Genomic DNA, 23,992 nt, shown 5'->3' with positions numbered 1-23,992 from the left:
TCTTAAAGGGGACAGAGCTGAATTCAGTCCCTTGTTAGCGATTTACTTTAGATATGGTGTTATCTGAAAAAAAAAGATGTTTTGCCTTTGCACTGGGACATCAGAAGCATCTTTAGGAAATTCAAAAGCCAAAGTTTAGCCCAAAGGAGAGAGAGGAATGAGATGGGGGTGGGGGTGGGGGGAGGAAGTGGAGGAGAAGGGGAGGGAGGAGGCAGGAAGGAAATTGTAATGGTCCTACAGAATTACCTTTGTTTAAAAATTTCTAACTTTATGTCCCAAATAACCTTTAAATATTATGATATATATTCTATTTTGTAAACTCTTAGCTAATTTAGGTTGGAAATAAATTATCCATTATTTCATACAGCATTGAATTTATGTTTTTAGGACCAGTTTTCAAAGCTGAAAGAACTGCTTTTACTTCTAGCACAGGTAATCATACCTGTAGAATATCTACATGAAAATAACCACAGAACTCTAAATTGAGACATGTGACAGATTTTTTTTCCTATGACTTGTTGGCATAAAAACTCATAATAAAATAATTAAACCGCACTATTTATGTATAGGTCCATCTAGTTAAAGCTATGGTTTTTCCAGTAGTCATGTATGGATGTAAGAGTTGGACTATAAAGAAACTGAGCACCAAAGAATTGATGTTTTTGAACTGTGGTGTTAGAGAAGACTCTTGAGAGTCCCTTGGACTGCAACGAGATCCAACCAGTCATTCCTAAAGGAAATCAGACCTGAATATTCATTGGAAGGACTGATACTGAAGCTGAAACTCCAATAGTTTGGCCACCTGATGCGAAGAACTGACTCATTAGAAAAGACCCTGATGCTGGGAAAGATTGAAGGCAGGAGAAGGGGACAACAAAGGATAAAATGGTTGGATGGCATCATCGACTTGATGGACGTGAGTTTGAGCAGGCTCCGGGAGTTGGTGATGGACAGGAAAGCCTGGCATGCTGCAGCCCATGGGGTCGCAAAGAGTCAGACACAACTGAGTGACTGAATTGAACTGATTTATATATACTTGATAAATCACCTCTTTTATTTTTTATTTATTTATTTATTTTTTACTTTAACTCCATTTTAATTCAGAAATGTAAATATATACATTCATGGCCAACTATTTAAAAAACCATATACCTTATTAAAAAAAATTGCATTTCCAAAAAAGGAGTTAGCCAAAAGCAATAGCAAAATTACATTATTACAGTAGGCTGAATCTGCACATATACCTTAAACATCAGAAAATAATTACACACACACCCTTGTCAAATTATTTTATAAAATCTAATATTGGTACTCTAGTGAACATAAGCATCTCTGTGACTGACGGCTCAGATAGCAAAACACTGTTTTCACTTAAGCATCTTTTCCCTGGTCACAATTCTTTAGCTTTTAGAGTTTCTTGTTCAGTCAATTTAAGAATGGCGACCGGTTACACACCTAGCCACTGGTTATTGATATAAGCTCTCATTCTTCATAACAGAGTATTTGTATATACTGTTAAATTGGATGGCATTTAATACATGGTATGCCATGCACTGAAGTTTATTAAGAAAGGTGTGAAATCAGATTATCCTAATATTTAAAGTATTAACAATGACACCCTTTTAGAAACAAAACGGTTTTGCTATAGCTCCTTTCACTGTTTCATACCTTTCCTCCCTATATTAAGAAGTATATTCATGAGAACTTAGTAGACACTGAACTTCCCAGTATATTCAGGGAGATATTTGAATGTGTTCAGTGTAAAACAGTACAGGCAGCTAAATCCCTAGAGCTCAGAAGGTAGATATGAATATGTGTTTTATACATTTGTGCTACAGGAGTTTATAATTCATTCTCTTCCTCACCCATTCTATAATATTTATTATAAACATTGACTCCCATGTCCTCCCTGGGCTCATCTGAAGCACAGAACACAGTAAATTAGAGTGATTATTTTCTCCATTCTCCTAAGGATGGTACAAAATCGGTACCATTCTAGATGCCATAGGGAATTAGGGCTTAATTCTCTCCTGGAAACCTAATTGAGAAAGCTTGCAACAGACACTAGCAAATGCCCTTTTCTTCCCTATCTCTTCCTCCCCAGAATACTCCAGCCTCAGACCAAGGGTCATTTACAAATGGCAGACTTTATCCTGCATTACCATTCACAAAGAAAAGTTGTCAAACAACTTCATATATTTAAATCTTAGGCTAGTCCTCTTAAAGTTGTAGTTTTCTCTATAGTCCCGACCTTTGCCAAGTTCAGTACGTAACAAATCATTTTTTAGTGATTCTTTTACTTATTTTCTACCCACAAACTATAAAAATCTTCTTTCTGGAGATCTAGAATACACGCTTTTTTTCATATTTTGCAAAATACAAAGTAAATATATAAATTTGAGTTATAAATTCATGTGAACTGATGATGACAGTTGAATATTTTGCTCAAAAAGGTGGTGTGGATTTTGAAAACCTTTGACTCTTGTTAAGAAGATAATCAAATGCTAGAAGATGGTAAGGTTTAAATGCTAACTGGAAAACTGTTAAGACGTATTTTACTGAGCCACAGCAAGTAACTTAAGAGCGTCTCATTCCACACTACACGGGTCAGTCTTTGCAGGCTACACTTCTCTGTAGCAACTAAGTCAACTGCACTGTTGTACAAAAACAGCCATAAACAATGTGTGGCTGTGTTCCAATAAAACATTTTTTTATGGACACTGAATTTCATATTAATTTTCATGTGTCTTGAAGTATGCTTTTTTTTAAAACTATTTAAAACTGAACAATTCTTAGTTGACAAGGCCATGAAAAGCAGGCAGTGGGGTGGATGTGGGCATCAGGCTAGAACTGTCTATTAATTATTATACAGGCTTTTATATGTTATGCAAATGTTTAAAAATTATAGGTTCCAATTTGAGAGACTTTGGAGACATATGATTTTTTTAGATCTCTCATTTCAAAACTTACACCAAACAAGTTCTCTACTTTCTGGATAAATATATTTACATAAGAGAAAAAATAATTCAGTATACAAACTCCTACTTTGTTTAAAAAAACAAAAATCCCAGAAAGCTATAAAATGAATGTTTCACCTTAAAACATAATTAAGAAACACTTAATTTTTATTCTATGCAATATAAAACAATATGCATAGATTTGGTTCATAATTTTTTAGTTTTTAATTTAGTTAAAAGATAATGAGGAAAAGGTTTATAAATCTATCCCTTTTATAAAAGCTGCAACTGACACCAGAAATTCCTCACATGTACAACCATCAACTCTGATTACAATATGAATTATACCCAGGATTTGGAATTTACCAGCATGAGTTCTGGATGCTCTTTTAAAAATGCAGTTATACCATAGAACACTATGGCTTCTACAGACTTTGAGATACTTATGAATAGGAAACTCCTGCTTCCATAATATAAGGAAACAAGAATATTTTTTGCATAATCATCAAGTATAAAAAAACTTCACAGTCTGATTTACCTTTATCAAAGGTAAAATGATGCACTGCTACATTTCACTGGAGAAGGCAATGGCACCCCACTCCAGGATTCTTGCCTGGAAAATCCCATGGACTGAAGAGCCTGGTGGGCTGCAGTGCGTGGGGTCGCTAAGAGTCAGACACGACTGAGCGACTTCACTTTCACTTTTCACTTTCATGCATTGGAGAAGGAAATGGCAACCTACTCCAGTGTTCTTGCCTGGAGAATCCCAGGGACGGGGGAGCCTGATGGGCTGCTGTCGATGGGATCGCACAGAGTCGGACACGACTGAAGTGACTAGCAGCAGCAGCTACATTTCATGGATTATTGTGATGCTCAGTAGTTCCTAAACACAAAATAAATTCCACATGAACTCTTATCTGGGTTTTCAAAAGCAAGACATCAATACAAAATGTATTGAATCGGCTAGCAGAAGTCCATGGGCTACAGAAAAGGAATTAGATATAAATGTTCACCAACTTTATCCATTCTAATTTTACACCAGCTTCAGGTATTGAGACCTAGTTGGTTTCTTATGTCTATCCATTATGAACATAACTCAATCTCCTATTTTAAAACTTCTCAGGGTCATTTTTTGCTGGGTATTTAATTGAGCGATGTATAAGATCTTCTCGTCCAACTTCCATCATTTGTTCCTCCCAAGATTTCATTTCGTTATAACGAATTTTATCATCTTTAGCAAGCTGAATATATAGCTGCTTTTGAGAATTAGAGAGATTTTTCCAGTTTTCATTTATAGTTTTCAGCTTTATTCTCTTTTTTATAAACACTTTCTTTTTTAAACGTTTCTGCATGATTTCTTTTTCCAAAGATACCATTTGACTTGGAGTTAGTTGTTCTTGAATTCTGTTTATCTCTTCCTTGTAAACCTGCCAGTCTGCCCTGTAAGCATCTTCATATATCTTTTTCTCTGAATCAGGAAGTTCCCTCCATAGCTTGGTGATTTTTTTAATTTGTTCTGAATTTTTTGCTTCTGGGTTGTGAGCTTTAAGCCTATGACTTCATACGTTCGATTTTCTAAAGAACAGCTGCCCATATTTAAATCACCTCTTTTAAATATAATTGTATTAAATTATTACTGATCCAGTGCTGTATTCTGCTGTTCCACTTATATAAATGATAACTTTAGCTGTCTGCCTTTTCTCATTAGACACTGAGGCTGACAAGGTGGAGTTATTTCTCAACAGCCTCCTAAGTGCTCCCTCTCAATTATAAAAACTCTAAGACTATTCGAGGCGATCAAACCAGTCATTCCTAAAGGAAATCACTCCTGAATATTCACTGGAAGGACTGATGCTGAAGCTGAAACTCCAATAGTTTGGCCACCTGATGCGAAGAACTGACTCATTGGAAAAGACCCTAATGCTGAGAAAGACTGACGACAGGAAGAGAAGGGGACGACAGAGGATGAGATGGTTGGATGGCATCACCGACTCGATGGACATGAGTTTGACCAGGCTCTGGGAGTTGGTGATGGACAGGGAAGCCTGGCATGCTGCAGTCCATGGGGTTGCAAAGAGTCAGACACAACTGAGTGACTGAACTGAAGACTATTTATCAATTATAGTGCTTCCTGAAATATGACCTTTCTTTGCCTCTGAAAAAGGTGCTGACTCCCGTCACTACTAATATGGAACCCCATGCTCCAACCATGTCCAAGAGCACCAGCTGCTATCCTCCTATTAAAAGCTAGGTCTTGGGGGGAATTCCTTGGCAGTCCAGTGGTTAGGACTCCACACTTCTACTGCAGGATACACAGGTTCTGGTTAAAGAACTAAGATCCTGCAAGCCACATGTCCCCACCTCAAAAAAATTTAGTCTTGGGGAAAATCTTAAAAAAAAAAAAAAAAAAAAAAAAACCTGTATTACTGATGCTGAAAACTCAGCCTCTAAAAAAAACAAAGAAAAGAAAAGAAAACTCAGCCTCTGTACACTAGTGCCAAATTGAGTTTTGGGTGAAGTAGAAAAGAATAGCTTTATTGCTGTGCCAGGAAAAGCAGGCTTGTGCCCCTGAAAAACTGTGTGTCCCAACCCAGGAAGACTTCATGAGGGGTTTTATAACATTGGTTCAAGGGTAAGGGTGTTTATGAGGATCAGGGTGTGTAGGGCCTGTACTCCTTTAATCTGACCTCAGGTGTTCCTCTCTGGAGTGAAGAATGCTAACATTTTCCATTTATGGGGAGTTTTAGTTCTGTAAGGTGCTCAAAGAAATTGTTCTGTATATCCCTTAAGGGGGAGCTTCCCAGGTGGCTCAGTGGTAAAGAACCTGCCTGTAGTGCATGAGCCGCAGGAGACGTGTTCAATCCCTGGGTTGAGAAGATCCCCTGGAGGAGGAAATGGCAGCCCACTCCAGTATTCTTGCCTGGAGGACCCCGTGGACAGAGGAGCCTGGCGGGCTACAGTCCATAGTGTCTCAGAGTCAAACACAACTGAAGTAACATAGCACGCACACATGCAAGCATCCCTTGGAGAGGAACACCAACCCTGCCCCAAGGTTGCCATATTGTTTCTTGGCTGTTCCTCCTTTGTCTCTGCTTCCCCTCCCTTCCCTGATTAGCAACTGTCTGAAAGGCTTCCGTGGCTAGGAGCCCCACAGAGTCCTGCTAGGTTTCACTGCTTATGTGACAGGAAGAAAAACCATGCTGGCTCACCAACCAGGAATACCATCTCTCAATCTGTGAAGTTAAAAAAGTAGGTAGGTGTGCAGGAAAGGGTTAACTCTCAAGGTCTGAGCTGCTCATACCTTGCATCTTGGAAGATGGAGGAGCCTGGCAGGCTACAGTCCATGAGGTCACAAAGAGTTGGACACTACTTAAGTAACCTAGCACACACACACATGCTACTCCACTGGACAAGGATACCTGGAAGCTTGCACCTGGTATCTCCTGGATTCCATCCTACACACCTCCCTTTGCTAAATGTAATCTGTATTCTCTCACTATAATAAACCATGTCTGAGTCCTGTGAGTCCTTCTATGATCCATCAACCATGAAGATAGTCTTGGGGACCCCCTACACAGTTGGACAGCCATACCCAAGCATTAAAAGGCAAATACATCAGTTTGCCAGCAAAGGTCCATGATAGTCAAAGCTATGGTTTTCCAGAAGTCATGTACAGATGTGAGAGTTGGACCATAAAGAAAGCTGAGTGCCGAAGAATTGATGCTTTTGAACTGTGGTGCTGGAGAAGACTCTTGAGAGTCCCTAGGACTGCAAGGAGATCCAACCAGTCCATCCTAAAGGAAATCAACCCTGAATACTCATTGGAAGGACTAATGCTGAAGCTGAAGTTCCAGTACTCTGGCCACCTGAGGTAAAGAGTCAATCCATTGGAAAAGACCCTAATGCTGAGTTAGATTGAAAGCAGGAGAAGAGGGGGCCAGAGGATGAGATGGTTGAGATCACTGATTCAACAGACATGAACTTGGGCAAACTCCAGGAGATAGTAGCGGACAGGGAGGCTTGGCGTGTTGCAGTCCATGGGGTCACAAAGAATCAACACGACTTAGCGACTGAACAACAGCAACCCAAGCATAAGGCCATTGGCTGCCTATACCACTGGTTATACCTCCTTTGGGCACTGCAGATCCTTGCCCTTTCCCAGGCTATTAAGTCCTGAGGAGTCAGCCCCACCTTCCTGTCCTTCCTTTTCAAAGAACTCATAAGATTCTGATCCTTGAGGCCAGATTTGCTCCATAGTGAAGATGGGAAAAAGAGATTAAATGTTCAAACAGTATCTTACAAAATGTAATAAAATTTAACATTTATTGAATACTTATTACATGTTCTTTATAGGTATTACCTCACTGAATTCTCATAGAACTCCTAGTATAGGTAAAACTATTCCCATTTTTACAAGGGAATTTGAAGAACCTGAGGCTGAGAGAGTTAAGTAGCCTGTCCAAGGTTCCTTTCCTAGTAAGTGGCAGACCAAATATTCAAAATGAATCCTGTGCTCTTAACTTATGCAACTGACATGCAAAGTATAAAACATATATGCCCCCCCAAAAAAACCTAACATACTGTGGGTCTAAAAATAAAATTGCTTCTATTATGAGATGGTGCAATGGTATGATGAGGTAGATTTTTGTGTTTCTGTATTTTGTAATCTTATTGTGAGACAGTGTTTAAGGACAAAGACTGTTGTACAGACCTTATTACTATGGTAACAAATGTCACAGAAACCTCAAAAACTCCGAATTTTCTAAATACTAAATGGACCCATTTGGCTTTCATTTCTTTTTTCTTTCTTTTTAAACTGAAGTTTATGTGTATTGGATATTAATCCTTTATTAGTCATATCACTTGCAAATATTTTCTCCCATTCAGGAGGTTGTCTTTTTGTTTTGTTGAAGGTTTCCTTTGCTGTGCAAAAGCTTTAAAGTTTAATTAGATCCCACTTGTCTTGCCTCTTGAGAAATCTGTATGCAGGCCAGGAAGCAACAGTTAGAACTGGACATGGAACAACAGACTGGTTCCAAATAGGAAAAGGAGTACGTCAAGGCTGTATATTGTCACCCTGCTTATTTAACTTATATGCAGAGTACATCATGAGAAACGCTGGACTAGAAGAAACACAAGCTGGAATCAAGATTTCCAGGAGAAACATCAATAACCTCAGATACGCAGATGACACCACCCTTATGGCACAAAGTGAAGAGGAACTGAAAAGCCTCTTGATGAAAGTGAAAGAGGAGAGTGAAAGCGTTGGCTTAAAGCTCAACATTCAGAAAACGAAGATCATGGCATCCGGTCCCATCACTTTATGGGAAATAGATGGGAAACAGTGGAAACAGTGTCAGACTTTATTTTGGGGGACTCCAAAATCACTGCAGATGGTGACTGCAGCCATGAAATTAAAAGACGCTTACTCCTTGGAAGGAAAGTTATGACCAACCAAGATAGTATATTCAAAAGCAGAGACATTACTTTGCTGACTAAGGCCCGTCTAGTCAAGACTATGGTTTTCCAGTAGTCATGTATGGATGTGAGATCTGGACTGTGAAGAAGGCTGAGCACCAAAGAATTGATGCTTTTGAACTGTGGTGTTGGAGAAGACTCTTGAGAGTCCCTTGGACTCCAAGGAGATCCAACCAGTCCATTCTGAAGGAGATCAACCCTGGGATTTCTTTGGAAGGAATGATGCTAAAGCTGAAACTCCAGTACTTTGGCCACCTCATGTGAAGAGTTGACTCATTGGAAAAGACTCTGATGCTGGGAGAGATTGGGGGCAGGAGGAGAAGGGACGACTGAGGATGAGATGGCTGGATGGCATCACTGACTCGATGGACGTGAGTCTGAGTGAACTCCGGGAGTTGGTGATGGACAGGGAGGCCTGGCGTGCTGCGATTCATGGGGTTGCAAAGAGTCGGACACGACTGAGCGACTGAACTGAACTGAACTGTTTATTTTTTGCTTTTATTTCCTTTAGTTTAGGAGAGATAGGTAACTCTCACTTCTTACCCATTTTCATGAATTGCCCACCTACAGAGTTTCTATCAAAGGCCTGATATCAAAGAGGGACTGACATATGAAAGAGAACCTCAGACTAAGAAAGCCTTTAAAATGAACATAAACTCATGTACAAAGGTCAGGATTAAAATCGCTTGGAAATCAGATTTCTAAGTGGAAGGTACTAACATGTCCTAAAGAAAAGCCATCAAGCAGGCAGCAATCAGGTTAACTGGTATGAATTATTCTCATTAAAGTCTTATGAACCAATTCATTGTTTTGTTGCCCTAATTATTAAGTACATCATGACCAAACTAGGTCACCTTGATGGAAATTTGGAATGCTGGGCAAACACTATGAACTAGCAGTTAAGAAATCTGATTTCTAATGTGGTCTCCATTATTGTTATTATGTGGCTTTGGTCAAGTTACTTATTCTCTTTGGCTGTGATTTTCTCAGGTTAAAATGAGAAATGTGGAATCAACTAAGGTCTCTTTCAGCTTGAATATATATATTTTATAACATTACAATATTAAAACTTTGTTAATGACTACTTCAGGAAATGTATTTGCATGATCAGAAAGAACCACAAGAGCTTCCCTGCAAAGATGCAGGCAAAGGGTTATCTACTGAGTCCTGTTTTGTGGGAGGAGAATATATGTAAATATGTAATTTACCTATGCATTTTGTTAAGAACATTCCTTATAAAGAATTCTGTATCTATATCCCAAAGAATTTTGTAAAAGGTATTGGTACTAGCTAACCTATAAGACGGAGAAGGCGATGGCACCCCACTCCAGTACTCTTGCCTGGAAAATCCCTTGGACAGAGGAGCCTGGTAGGCTGCGGTCCATGGGGTCGCGAACAGTTGGACACAACTGAGCGACTTCACTTTCACTTTCATGCATTGGAGAAGGAAATGGCAACCCACTCCAGTGTTCTTGCCTGGAGAATCCCAGGGACGGGGGAGCCTGGTGGGCTGCCGTCTATGGGGTCACACAGAGTCGGACATGACTGAAGTGACGCAGCAGCAGCAGCAGCAGCAACCTATAAGAAATATTAAATGCAGTCCTTTATTCTAGTTTCTTTATGCTTGAGGTTTTCCATATGGAAAAGTAAATATGAGAGAGATGACAACCAAATGCAATGTGTGATTCTTGATTGGATCCTAGTTTGAACAAACTGAAAAGACAGGTAGGAACAGAACAGCTATGTGACCTTCGCTAAAATAAGCTCTACTAGGTTCCACTGATTTGGGTAAAACATACTGAAGAAAGGGCTTCCCAGGTGGTGCTAGTAGTAAAGAGCTCACCTGCCAGTGCAGGAAATAAGAGACGCAGGTTCGACCTTTGGGTTGGGAAGATCACCTGGAGGAAGACATGGCAACCCTCTCCAGTATTCTTGACTGGAGAATCCCATGGATAGAGGAGCCTGGAAGTCTACAGTCCAGAGGGTCACAAAGAGTCGGACACAACCGAATCAACTTAGCACACACACATATTGTAGAAAGCTGATGAAGTACTTGTTATTCCCTCCTTTTAAGAGTACTCTGTCCCTTTTTTTTTTTTCCACCTAGAAACTTCTAATCTTCCTTCAAGATGAAACTCAAAAGTTACTTCCTCGGTGAACCATTACCCATTCATCCACCCGAAAGAATATATCACTTTCTCTTATCCCAAAATATTCTATTTAATCTGCTTTCATATTCCATTATAATCATCTACTTATCATTTTTTCTTATTTTCCATCTGGCTTACCTTCCTCTCTAAATTATGAGTTATTCAAAATCAGGTTCTATTTTTTATTCATTTATGCATCTGTAGTATAAATGAATACTACTAGTAATTCAAAACACTGGTAAAATGTTCTCTATAAAATCTAACATACATTCAGTAGAACTATTCAGTGTAGAAAGAAGAAAGACATAAACCAGAAGAAAAGGGAAAAACTGAAGGCAAACATCTATTTGGAGACTATTTCACTTAACAAGCTTCCCAGGTGGCTCAGATGGTAAAAAGTCCACCTGCAATGCAGGAGACATGGGTTTGATCCCCAGGTGGGGAGGATCCCCTGGAGAAGGGAATGTCTTCCCATTCTTGCCTGGAGGATTCCATGGACAGAGGAATTTGGTGGGCTACAGTCCATGTGGTCGCAAAGAGTCGCACACGATTGAGCGACTAACAGTTTTACTTTTTTTCACTTTTACTTAATGGGACAGTAGGTAGTTGAAGTAAGGCCCTGATACAGGTAAACTGTGAGACATTTTTCTGCTTCTATTGTCATTTCAGGACCTAACTTCCTCTGCAGAGCACATTCTAACTCTACAATCTCCCCAAAAGGGAGGAAAGCAGATAAAAAAAAAATTTACTCAAATTGCAATGTAATGAATCACCTGTTCCAAGATTATTTCAGAGCAAATCTGGAGGACCACTGACAAGCCCAAAATATTTAATATCCTGATGAAATGGCCAATCAATATATGGAGAGGCCATTAATGAACCTCGCTCAAATTAAACCACGTTAGCTATCACCTATGTCACAATGCAGTTAAGCTTACACCCAAGTGGAAGCTATTTTTACATTTCAGTTCAGTCGCTCAGTCACGTCTGACTCTGCAACCCCATGGACTGCAGCACTACAGGCTTCCCTGTCCATCACCAGCTCCCAGAGTTTACTCAAACTCATGTCCATAAAGTTGGTGATGCCATCCAACCATCTCATCCTCTGTCGTCCCCTTCTCCTCTTGCCTTCAATGTTTCCCAGCTTCAGAGTCTTTTCTAGTGAGTCAGTTCTTTGCATCAGGTGGCCAAAGTACTGGGGTTTCAGCTTCAACATCAGTCCTTCCAATGAATATTCAGGACTGATTTCCTTTAGGATGGACTGGTTGGATCTCCTTGCAGTCCAGGGGATTCTCAAGAGTCTTCTCCAACACCACAGTTCAAAAGCATCAATTCTTCGGCATTCAGCTTTCTTTAGAGTCCAACTCTCACATCCATACATGACTACCGGAAAAACCATAGCTTTGACTAGACAGACTTTTGTTGCCAAAGTAATGTCTCTGCTTCTTAATATGCTGTCTAGGTTGGTCATAGCTTTTCTTCCAAGGGGCAAGCATCTTTTAATTTCAAAGCTACTGTCTCCATCTGCAATGATTTTGGACCCCCCCCCCAAATAAAGTCTGACACTGTTTCCACTGTTTCCCCATCTATTTGCCATGAAGTGATGGGACCAGATGCCATGATCTTTGTTTTCTGAATGTTGAGTTTTAAGCCAACTTTTCACTCTCCTCTTTCACTTTCTTCAAGAGGCTCTTTAGTTCTTCACTTTTTGACATAAGGGTGGTGTCATCTGCATATCTGAGGTTATTGACATTTCTCCCGGAAGTCTTGATTCCAGCTGTGCTTCCTCCAGCCCAGCGTTTCTCATGATGTACTCTGCATATAAGTTAAATAAGCAGGGTGACAGTATACAGCCTTGACATACTCCTTTCCTGATTTGGAACCAGTCTGCTGTTCCACGTCCAGTTCTAACATTTAGCATTTGGCAAAGCCTTCCACTGTGGTGATTGTGCAGCCTCCACCAGGTGGTTTTTTCCCATTGTACTCTCCTTGGGCTTTAGCATACCAGTTCCTGAGGAAATCTGAGTAGGTGAACTATTTTTGGAAAGTATGAATATTGCTGGTGTGAATGATCCACTCATAGATTTCAAAAGGAATTACCCATTAGGAGAATGGGGGGACTTCCCTGGTGGTCCAGTGGTTAAGAATCCGCCTGCCAATGCAGGGGACACAGGTTCAAGACTTGGCCCAGGAAGATTCCACATGCCTCAGGGCAACTAAGCCCGTGCACCACAACTGCCGAGCCCGCGTGCCCTAGAGCCCACACTCTGCAACAAGAGGAGCCCAGGCTCAGCCATCAGAGAAAGCTCTCGCAGCCAAAGATAAACAAACATTTAAAAAAATATAAATAAATAAATCTACCCCCAAAAAAAGTTTTTTTTAAAAAAAGAGAATGGGGCACTGCCCTCACATAATATTGCAGAGTCCCTAGATTATTTTAATGTTTGCTTGAAAAATCATCGCCTCAGGACCGAGAGCCACACCTGAGGAATACTAAAAGGAAAAAAAAAAAAAAAAAAAACCTTGCAAATCCTGGCCCTGTGAAAAAGATACTATATTCCATCTGGGTCTTTGCAGCCAAACCTGTCCTTAAACCTCATCAGCAGCAATGACACCAGCCTCAGTTGTGAAGTACAACAATCCTGAATACAGAGAGGTGGGGTGGGAGAATGGAAAAGGTGTTTTGTTTATCCACTCCCCTCGTTCCTGACACCCGATACTCAGAAACCATGCAATGTGCATACTGAGGTAACTCTGTTGTCCTATTGCAAAACCTAAAAGCTTCTCAAGAAATATTAATACCATAAATTTGCAGGAGGCCAGTTGTTACTATATGCATAGTGGTTAAAAGAATGCTGGCTATGATGTCCAAAGGTTAAATTTACATTCTAGGTCACATGTTTTCAGATTTTGCAACTTGTACAAGTATTTACCCTTTCTCTGCCTCAGTATTCTCATCTATGCAAGAAAGAGAACATCTCCTTCCTGAAAGAATCAATACAATGAAATGAGATAATCCACTTAAAGTGGCTGGCACACAGTACATACCCAATAGGTGTGTGTTATAACTCTTGATATTTGATTGTTCATAAGAACTTCAGTAGTGCAATGCTGAGCCAGATTCATGGTCTACTCAGTCTGGCACTTGTCTCTGATGATGGCAGCAAAAGGCATTTGGGGAGAGAGGTGAATGCTCTTTCTTGTTATTAAATGAATAGGCTTTACTTGAAAATATCCCTATTTTTTTTGACTAAATCTCTAAGAATAAAATGGGCTTCCCTGGTGGCTCAGACAATAAAGAATTGGCCTGCAATGCAGGAGACCTGGGTTCAATCCCTGGGTCAGGAAGATCCCCCTAGATAAGGGAATGGCAACCCACTCCAGTATTCTTGCCTGGGAAATCCCATGGACAGGGGATCCTGGTGGGCTACAGTCCATGGGGTCAGAAAAGAGTCAGACACAACTGAGTGATTAACACTTTCACTACACTAAGAATAATATATCACTTATGAATAAGTCTGCATCATTTTTGACCATATTTATATTTGCAACTGGTACCAGTTTCTCTTATATTAAAGTACTACTTTCAAAATGCAGGGAGAGGGGAAAACCCTCCTTTATTTTCCAGTATTTTGTGAATAATCCTATATTTACCTTACCCCTTAGTCTTGATTTCATTGGATTTCTTTTACCAGCGTTTAATTTCAGAGAAAAAAGGAACCCTAAGCTTTCAGCAGTTGATTATCAAGTTTCTAATTTATTCAGTTCAACTGGTAGATATTTTGAGTTCCTGATACAAAGCACAAAGTTGAAACATACAAAACATAAGATTACAGTTTCTATTCTCAAAAGAGTTTAGAGTCTTCTGGAAATCCAGTCAATGAAAACTTTAAAAAGAAAGATCCGCTAGGTACTAAGGCAGCTGTATTCTAGAGATTAAGAGCCCTGACTCTGGAGCCAGATGACTCGGGTTCATATTCTGGTTCTGTCACTTGGTGGATGACAGTGGGCAGACTGCTTTCAATCCTTCTATTTTAGGTTCCTTATCTGTAAAACTGAGGTAACAGTATCATCTGGGGCTTGTTGTAAGGATAAAGAAGTTTCACATCAAGCCCTCAGAATAGCAGATGGGTAGCATGTAGTAAGCACTCAATAAAATGTCAGCAATTTGAGGCAGGCATTAGAGCTGTTCACAAGTATTCCTATCCTCTCTTCCAGACATGTGGAACACACACATGGTAGGATCATATTTTCCTACCCCCTTTTATGTTAAGCATGGCCATGTTCCCGACTCTGGTTAATGAAATGTGAAAAGTAGGGACATGCCCCTGGGTAGAAGATGAAAACCCAGTGCATAATTTGCAGAGGCAATCCCCCCTGCCCTGGTGATCAAGCAAGCATGTGGTAAAAGGGAACCTCTGATGCTAAAATGGGTAACTAAGTATCACACACCTTGTGAGTAAAATGAACAGTCTTTGCTAATCCACCATGGACAGGTAGCTAAGACTAGACTCTGTGCTGTGTGAAAGTACTCAGGCTTTGAGGTGATTTCTTAGTGCAGCTTAAGCTGAACAATTCTGACCAGTCACTAGGGTCAGAGCAGTGAATCAGGCTGACAAACTGCTGGTCCTCTTAGAGTTTCTCAAGACTTGAATGCAATATCCAAAATATTCTATGCAAACAAACTCTTAAGCAGCAGCCAAAATGACTGATAAGAATTTACCACTTTTTTCCACCTCCCACAGTGAGATCTTTGAAATGTAAGAAGTGAGTCAAAATACAGGGTGGAAAAAAAGTTCAAGATGAAAAGAAGTATCCATAACATGGTCTTACCCTCTATAAGTTTTTACTACCTCTCAACATGCATGATAAACAACACAGGGATCATTTCATGCAAACACACAAAATACATGAAGAAAGCTGAACTTGAGGAGCAGGAGACCCATGAGAATTTAGTCCGACTCTGCCTCTAACTGACTGTGTAACTCTGGCCAGTGTGATGAGCTGCCAATCTCCCAAGTCTGTCAGTATTTGGAAATAAGGAAATATGATCTCCCTTTCTAAGAAGTGAACTGTATGATGTACCTGAGCATCCATTTATTCACTTATTCATTCTCCCAATTTACAAATAGTTATTGACTATCTGCTATGTGTCAGAGAATATAACGCACAGTGATAGAGGGATGAACAAGACAGACAAGGTCCTGTCTCATGGAGCTTACATTTACTGTGGGGCATTTGTTATTGTTGTTGTTTAGTTGCCAAGTTGTGTCCAACTCCTTTGTGATCTCATGGACTGTAGCCCTCCAGGCTCCTCTGTCTGTGAGATTTCCCAGGCAAGAATATGGGTTGCCATTTCCTTCTCCAGGATATCTTTCCAACCCAGGGATCAAACCTGCATCTCCTGCTTGGCAGGTGGATTCTTTACCACTGAGCCTACTATGGGACACAGGTAAGAATAAATCACCAAACACGTTAATCTCATAGTGCAAATAGTGGTAAGTGCTTTGAAACAGTGATATGGTAGTTGTATTGGGGACTGACACTTTAGACTGGGTGGCCCCAGAAGGCATCCCAAGGAATCAACCCTCTGAAGATGTGAGGGAAAGTGTTCCAGGTAGTTCATAGTTAAATACATTTTAGCAGACAAGTGACAGGGTTCAGAACACACTACTCCAAAATATGGTTGGTACCTTAGCATACTGAGTGTTCTGAGCTGAACACATTCAAGAAAATGCAGATGCAGAAAAGTCTTTCTGATCCCCAGGCCTCCTCCCTGAATTGGGTCATAAGGCCCTCATGAGAGGTGGTCTCTCTATACCCAGAAGAAAGGAACAACCTTATCTCCAAGTCAGGGATGCTAAGATGAATCCAAATAAGCAGGCCTCGCTAAAATGCCCCCAGTTTATGACCCTTAGCTTTTTCAGCTTTTTTGAACTATCACATTTTTCTATGACTCTCCATTCTTCATCAAACTTAAACACCCACCAGTTTTTGCTTTGTTTTTTAAGATTTTTCTTTAATTGATGTGGGATCATTTTTTAAAGTCTTTATTCAATTTGTTACAATATTATTTATGTTTTGGTTTTGTGGCCATGAGGCATGTGGGATCTTAGTTCTCCAACCAGAGATTGAACCTGCACCCCCTGTATTGGAAGGCAAAGTTCTAACCATTGGACCACCAGGGAAGCCCCCACACACAGGTGTAACTGTTTCTTCTTTGGAATTTCATTTCCTTCTAAAGTCTCCCTTATCATATAAAATTTATGTTAAACAAGTTTGTACAGTTTTCCCCTGTTCATCTATTTTTTTTTTTCAGTTTAATTTTCAGACCTAATCAGGATCCTTAGAAGGGGTGAGGAAAACCTTTTCCTCTTCTACACAAATCAAGAGGATAGACTAATATGTAAGATATGGGGAATGAAAGAAAGAACTAAAGATAATGGAGGATGACATTACTTTCCTAAAATGGGAAAAGTTAAGAGAGGAACAGGTTTGGGGGTGGAGCTCAGAAATTCTGTTCTTCAACAAATTAAACTCGGCAAACCCAATGGGCAAGTTTTCAAAAAGAACAAGTGAGATTTTAAAACACCTAATACATAAGCAATGCTCAAAAACCAGTTCTTTTTTTTTTGCCCCCAAATTTACTAATCTCCCAAAGAGATATCAGTCTTACAGATTCATGAACCTAAGTTGACTTAATGTATGTGGATAAAGGTTATTAATAATAATGAAACGTGTATAGCTCCTACCATGTGCCAAGTACTATTTTATTTATTTTTTAAACACATTTATTTATTGACTTATGTATTTGGCTACACTGGGTCTTAGTTGTGGCATGCGGGATGTCATTCCCTGACCAGGGTTTGAACTCGGGCCACCTGTGTTGGGAGCATGGAGTCTTAGCCACTGGACCTCCAGGGAAATCCCCAAGTATTATTTAAAGTATGTTTCATTTATTAGTGAACTTAATCCTTCCAACAGCTCTATAAGGATGATGCTATCATCTCCATTTTACAGATGAAGAAATGGAGAGATAAAGTAGAGGTTGAATAACTTGACCAAATCCACACAGGTAGAAGGCAAAAGCTGAATAAAAATGTACTACTAAACACTCCTGTGTATACTGCAAATAATAAATTGAGAAATGAAGAGACAGATTATGTTGAACATTTAACAAATAGTTATTGGCCATGTCACATGTATCAATCAGGCAGTGTTTGCAAACTTCTGGAAATCACTGTTCAGGATAGTTGGTTCTCACGCTTGAAAAATGTATCTAATCTTAGAAGTGCTTAAAGAATAGTGTGGTGATGCACACAGTAAAAGCAAAACTCTAGAGTTTTCAAAAGTTAATTTTAAAGAAAATATCAGCCTTTCACAAAAGCTCTGCCTAAGGGACCTTGGAAACCCATTGTTTTAGGAGATGAACCACATCAAACACCCACTGAGTGGTGATCATTAGTAATGTGTAGAAATATTGAACCACTGTGTTGTGCACCCGGAACTAACCCAGTGTTATAGGTCAATTATATTTCAGCTTTTAAAATAATTAGTTTTAAAAAATAAATGACCAAAACTTACATTAAATTATTTAAATAAATCTGACATTAATTTGTTTTGGAAAAAAGTGCCCTACTGAGACCTCCAAGTGCACATCAAACTTGTCTTTGCTAGAATGGAAATCTCTCTTCTGTGTTTTCACAGCATCTCACTGCTGTTCTTTTCATTTTCTTTCCCCCCTCTTAGGGGAGAGAATAGAATTTAATCTGTATATTTGCACTTTCCTTTTTCTGTGAAGTGTAACTAGAACATGAGACAGGAACTAAATGAGAGATCTAGCCAGACAGGGAACAACAAGGGTGGGGGCTCAGAGGCATAAAGGATTGGCTTGCTTAGGGGCTTTATTAACAGTGAAAACAAAGGCCACTAGGAACCTGAGCCAACTGAAAGTTAAATAACAAGAGACAAATTTGCACAGTAAAATGAGAAGACCTTTGAGAATGGAAAAGGATTCTAAAGAGGTAGCCTTAGAAAAAGACAGCACCCTAGTAGAAAAGGAGATTAAAACAGTTGATCTTTCAAGAAAGGAGGAACCGATTCTAAACAACAAAGCTGCCTGGCACTCTAACAATGTAATCCACTGTAACAGACAACTATATATATGAGGGGACAATACAGTTGACGTAACACAGAAATCAGGAAAATTCTCATGTGGTATTAAGGACAGACATAATGTTCACAGAGGGATGACAAGCCAACTACACCTGTGGATATTAATTGACACTAGATAAAGCAATGTGGGGACACTCATTTTTCACACACCCTATGAAGCTTAGTTAGTACAAGCTGTCATCATTGTCCTTTAGTTGCTAAGTCATGTCCAACTCTTGGTGACCAATGGGCTGCAGCACACCAGGCTCCTTTGTCTTCCACTATCTCCCAGAATTTGCTCAAATTCATGTCCATTGAGTTGGTGATACCATCCAACTAACTCATCCTCTGTTGCCCACTTCTCCTCCTGCCCTCAGTCTTTCCCAGAATCAGGGTCTTTTCTAGTGAGTCAGCTCTTCCCATCAGGTAGCCAGAGTATTAGAGCTCCAGTTTCAGCATCAGTCATTCCAACGAACATTCCTTTATTTCCTTTAGGATTGATTGGTTTGATCTCCCTACTGTCCAAAGGACTCTCAGGAGTCTTCTTTAGCACCACAGTTTGAAAGCATCAATTCTTCAGTGCTCATCAGAGGAGGCAATGGCACCCTTGCCTTTTCAGTATTTTCCAGTACTCTTGCATGGAAAATCCCATGGACGGAGGAGCCTGGTAGGCTGCAGTCCATGGGGTCGCAAAGAGTCAGACACAACTGAGCGACTTCACGTTTACTTTTCACTTTCATGCACTGGAGAAGGAAATGGCAACCCACTCCAGTGTTCTTTCCTGGAGAATCCCAGTGACGGAGGAGCCTGGTGGGCTGCCATCTGTGGGGTCGCACAGAGTCGGACACGATTGAAGCGACTTAGCAGCAGCAGCAGCAACCTTCTTTATGGTCCAACTCTTACATCTGTACATGACTACTGGAAACAACATAGCTTTGACTATACAGACTTTTGTCAGCAAAGTGACGTCTCTGTTTTTAATACACTGTCTAGGTTTGTCATTAGCTTTCCTTCCAAGGAGCAAGTATCTTTTAATTTCATGGCTGCAGTCACCATCCACAGTGATTTTGGAGCCCAAGAAAATAAAATCTGTCACTGCTTCCACTTTTTCACCTTCTGTGTGGCATGAAGTGATAGGACCAGATACCATGATCTTCATTTTTTGAATGTTGAGTTTTCAGCCAACTTTTTCACTCTCTTCTTTCACGCTCATTAAAGGCTCTTTAGTTCCTCTTAACTTTCTGCTATTAGAGTGGTATCATCTGCATATCTGAGGTTGTTGATATTTCTCCCAGCAATCTTGATTCCAGCTTGTGATTCATCCAGCCCAGCGTTTCACATGATGTACTCCTCTGGTGGCTCAGTGGTGGTAAAGAATCCACCTGAAATGCAGGAGACACAGGTAGACGCAGGTTTGATCACTGGGCTGGGAAAATCCCCTGGAGAAGGAAATGGTGACCCACTCCAGTATTATTGCTGGGGAAATTCCATGGATAGAGGAGCCTGGGGGCTATGGTCTGTAGGGTCAAAAAAGAGTCAGATATGACTGAGCACACACACACACACACACACACTCACTCTCTCTCTCTCTCTCTCTCTTTGCATTTAAGTTAAATAAACAGGGCGACAATATACAGCCTTGTCCTACTCCTTTCCCAATTTTGAACCAGTCAGTTATTCTACATCTGGTTCTAACTGTTGCTTCTTGACCCACATACAGGTTTCTCAGGAGACAGATAAGGTGGTCTGGTACTCCCCTCTCTAAGAATTTTCCACAGTTTGTTGTGATCCACACAGTCAAAGGCTTTAGTGTAGTCAACGAAGCAGATGTTTTTCTGAAATTTCTTTGCTTTCTTCATGATCCAACAAATATTGGCAATTTGATCTCTGGTTCCTCTGCCTTTTCTAAACCCAGCCTGTACATCTGGAAGTTCTCAATTCACATGCTGTTGAAGCCTAGCTTGAAGGACTTTGAGGATAACCTTGCTAGCATGTGAAATGCAATTATACAGTGGTTTGAACATTCTTTAGCATTGCCTTTCTTTGGGATTGGAATGAAAACTGACCTTTTCCAGTCCTGTGGCCTTTGCCAAGTTTTCCAAATATGTTGTCATACTGAGTGCAGAACAATGAAAAGAAATAGAGGAAACAATAAAATGGAAAAGACTAGAGATCTCTTTCTAGTAGTCATGAATGGATGTGAGAGTTGGACTATAAAGAAAGCTGAGCACTGAAGAATTGATGCTTTTGAACTGTGGTGTTGGAGAAGACTCTTGAGAATCCCTTGGACTGCAAGGAGATCCAACCAGTCCCAAAGGATCCTAAAGGAGATCAGTCCTGAATATTCATTGGAAGGACTGATGCTGAAGCTGAAACTCCAATAGTTTGGCCACTGATGTGAAGAAGTGACTCATTTGAAAAGACCTTGATGCTGGGAAAGATTGAAGGCGGGATTAGAAGGGGACAACAGAGGATGAGATGGTTGGATGGCATCACCGACTCAACGGACATGAGTTTGAGCAAGCTCCAGGAGTTGGTGATCGATAGGGAGACCTGGTGTGCTGCAGTCCATGGGGTCCCAAGGAGTCAGTGACTGAACTGAACTGAGAGATCTCTTCAAGAAAACTGGAGATATCAAGGGAACATTTCATGCAAGGGTGATCACAATAAAGGACAGAAACTGTAAAGACCTTACAGAAGCAGAAGAGATTAAGAAGTGTCAAGAATACATGGAAGAACTATACAAGGAAGGTCTTAATGACACAGATAACCACAGTGGTCATTGAGATGGTCAGTGGTCATATTTGGAAAACTCAGTGGTCATTCACTTAGGGCCGGACATCCTAGAGTTTGAAGTCAAGTGAGCTTTAGGAAGCATTACTACAAACAAAGCTAGTGGAGGTGATGGAATTCCAGCTGAGCTATTAAAAAAATCCTTAAAATGATGTTGTTAAAATGCTGCACTCAGTAGGTCAGCAAATTTAGTACAAGCCACTGAACTATAATAAAAACTCAGCAAAAGAGATTGTCAAGGCATTTGTGCTTGGCATGACTGTACTTATTACTCACTGAAATAATATTTCTTAAACAATTACCCATTTTAAAACATCATAAGAGAAAATACTTCTGTACTGATTTCCTATTGTTATTGTAACACATTTTCATAAACTTGGTGGTATTAAATAACACAAACTTATTTTCTTAATGGTTCTGGGGTCAGAAGTCTGAAATGGGTCTCACTGATCTAAAATGGGAATCAGCAAGACTGCATTCTTTCTGGAGGCTCTAGGGAAAAACATGTTTCTGTGCCTTTATTAGCTTTTAGAGGCTATCCACATTCCTTGGTTTGTGGCCCCCTTCCAACTTCAAAATCAGTCTTTCTTATAGCGCATCACTCTGCTACTGACTCTTCTTCTGCTTCTCTTTTTCAATTTTAAGGATGTAGTGATTACATTTACCTTATGCATAATCCAAAATAATCTCCCGATTTTAAGGTCAGCTGGTTAGCATATGTGTGCAGTTGCTCAGTTGTGTTCTACTCATTGTGACCCCATGAACTGTAACCTGTCAGGGTCCTCTGTTCATAGAAGTTTCCAGGCAAGAATATAAGGTTGCCAGTTCCTTTTCCAGAAGCTCTTCCTGACTCAGGGATCGAACCCATGTCTCTGTCTCCTGTACTGGCAGGCAGCTTCTTTACCACTGCATCACCTGGGAAGCTCTGCAACTGTAATTCCCCTTTGTTGTACAATATAAAATAGGAAGTAATATAAAATAGAAAGAGGTTCTGGAGATATCTTTGGGGAGCCATTATTCTGCTTTCCACAGCTTTAACCAAAGTTAAACTATATTGTGTAAGATGGACATTCATTGTACCAACAGGGACTTCCCCGGTGGTCCAGTGGTTAAGAACCCACCTTCCACTGCAGGGGATGTGGGTTCAATCCCTGGTCAGCAAACTAAGATCCCACATGTTGTGGGGTAACAGCCTGCATCCCTCAACAGCAGAGCCCTCATGCTCTGGAGCCCACACTCCGAAACTTGAACAGTCCCACATGCCGCAACAAAGACCCAACACAGCCAAAAAAAAAAAATTCTATCAACAATGCTGAAATCTTGAGACTTGTTCAGTACCTTTATAGACATTACACAGTCTCCTATATGCCAGCAAGGTAAACTTTGTACATCAAGCATGATCAGGTATGTGTTTCTGTAGTATTCTTATCTTGGGAGACCTAGGGAGCTTTACTGTACTTTGCAGATTCTGACAGCTTAAAAAGAAAGCTATATGACACTTATCGACATATGTATACTGTCTCTTTTGCGAGAGTAACAATATCCTAAAATCATTACTTTCTGTCCAAAGAATACATGTTTACACTGCAGACACTAGAAAAAAATTTGACCATTTAATGTTTTCTAAAACATTTGGTCAGAAATTTAAATTTTTTTAAATTTTAGTTCAAGAGAATGCAAATAGTAGCAGTGAGGAAAAGGTAGTTTTACTTCCAACTCTTGCTCAAATTAAGGCAGGAGATAGATGAGCCCCAGGCTGAACAGCTGGAGTTCATCCCCTATGGACAGATACTCCAAAATAGCAAAAGGAAAGAGAAGTTAAGCCCTGCCCGGATTAAAGAGACCACATATTTATCACTCTTGAGGATAAGGAGACCGTCTTAACTATATATGCACAGAAAGGCTTCTTGGAGGTCTAAGGGAGGGGGCACCACCCCATATCACATATTAAGTGATATCAACCTATGGATTGGCCTCTTTGCTAGAATCCATCTTGGCTAAGGGATGCATGCACACACATGGAAAGACCCTGATGTATATGACTCAACCAGGCAAAGCAAGGTGACTGGCCAGAGGAAACATGAAGAAATGCCCCATTAAAGTGATTCAAACTACCACAAGGGCGCAACTCTCTGAGACCACCTGTGTGTCTATCCACAGTACCCTTTTTCTCCTAATAAATGCTTTCCTTGTTGCACTACTTTCTGTCTCTATGTGGGAATTCATTTCTACACAGCTGACAGGCAAGGGCCTTGTCACTGACCACTGGTCCCTGATGTTCTAGTCTAGGATCCAGTGCTGTCCCTTCGGTGGCTGACTTCAATCTCTGGCCAGGAATCCTGCTTCAATCCCCTGCAGGCTGAGGCCACCTGAGATCAAAATGAAGCAAAGAAATCAGCATAGCGATATCAGCCCACGGAGGTATTTTAAGTAGAAAAAGCTTTCACTTTTTTCATTTGA

General features: G+C 40.3%; 2 protein-coding genes across 24 annotated transcripts in view; one reads left to right on the top strand and one right to left on the bottom strand.

Annotated features, from left to right (window-relative positions):
• XPOT (exportin for tRNA) overlaps nt 1-23,992 on the top strand; it is a 173,979-nt gene that overhangs the window by 94,087 nt on the left and 55,900 nt on the right. Inside the window, exon 5 of one of the 23 annotated variants that reach the window (XM_060412863.1) lies at nt 388-432. The exons of 21 other annotated variants lie outside the window; for them this stretch is intronic. The gene's annotated coding sequence lies outside the window, so the exon portion shown is untranslated. Of the gene's footprint in view, nt 1-387; nt 23,954-23,992 lie in introns of all 23 variants that reach the window. One more of the 23 variants, XM_060412867.1, reaches the window with a different exon arrangement.
• Nucleotides 1-23,992, bottom strand: part of C3H12orf56 (chromosome 3 C12orf56 homolog) — a 92,912-nt gene that overhangs the window by 67,638 nt on the left and 1,282 nt on the right. The gene's annotated exons all lie outside the window — the stretch shown is intronic.

The sequence above is a fragment of the Ovis aries genome, chromosome 3 (genome assembly GCF_016772045.2).
Source record: "Ovis aries strain OAR_USU_Benz2616 breed Rambouillet chromosome 3, ARS-UI_Ramb_v3.0, whole genome shotgun sequence".
Taxonomy (NCBI): Eukaryota; Metazoa; Chordata; class Mammalia; order Artiodactyla; family Bovidae; genus Ovis; species Ovis aries.
This window is presented reverse-complemented; position numbering and strand designations above follow the sequence as displayed.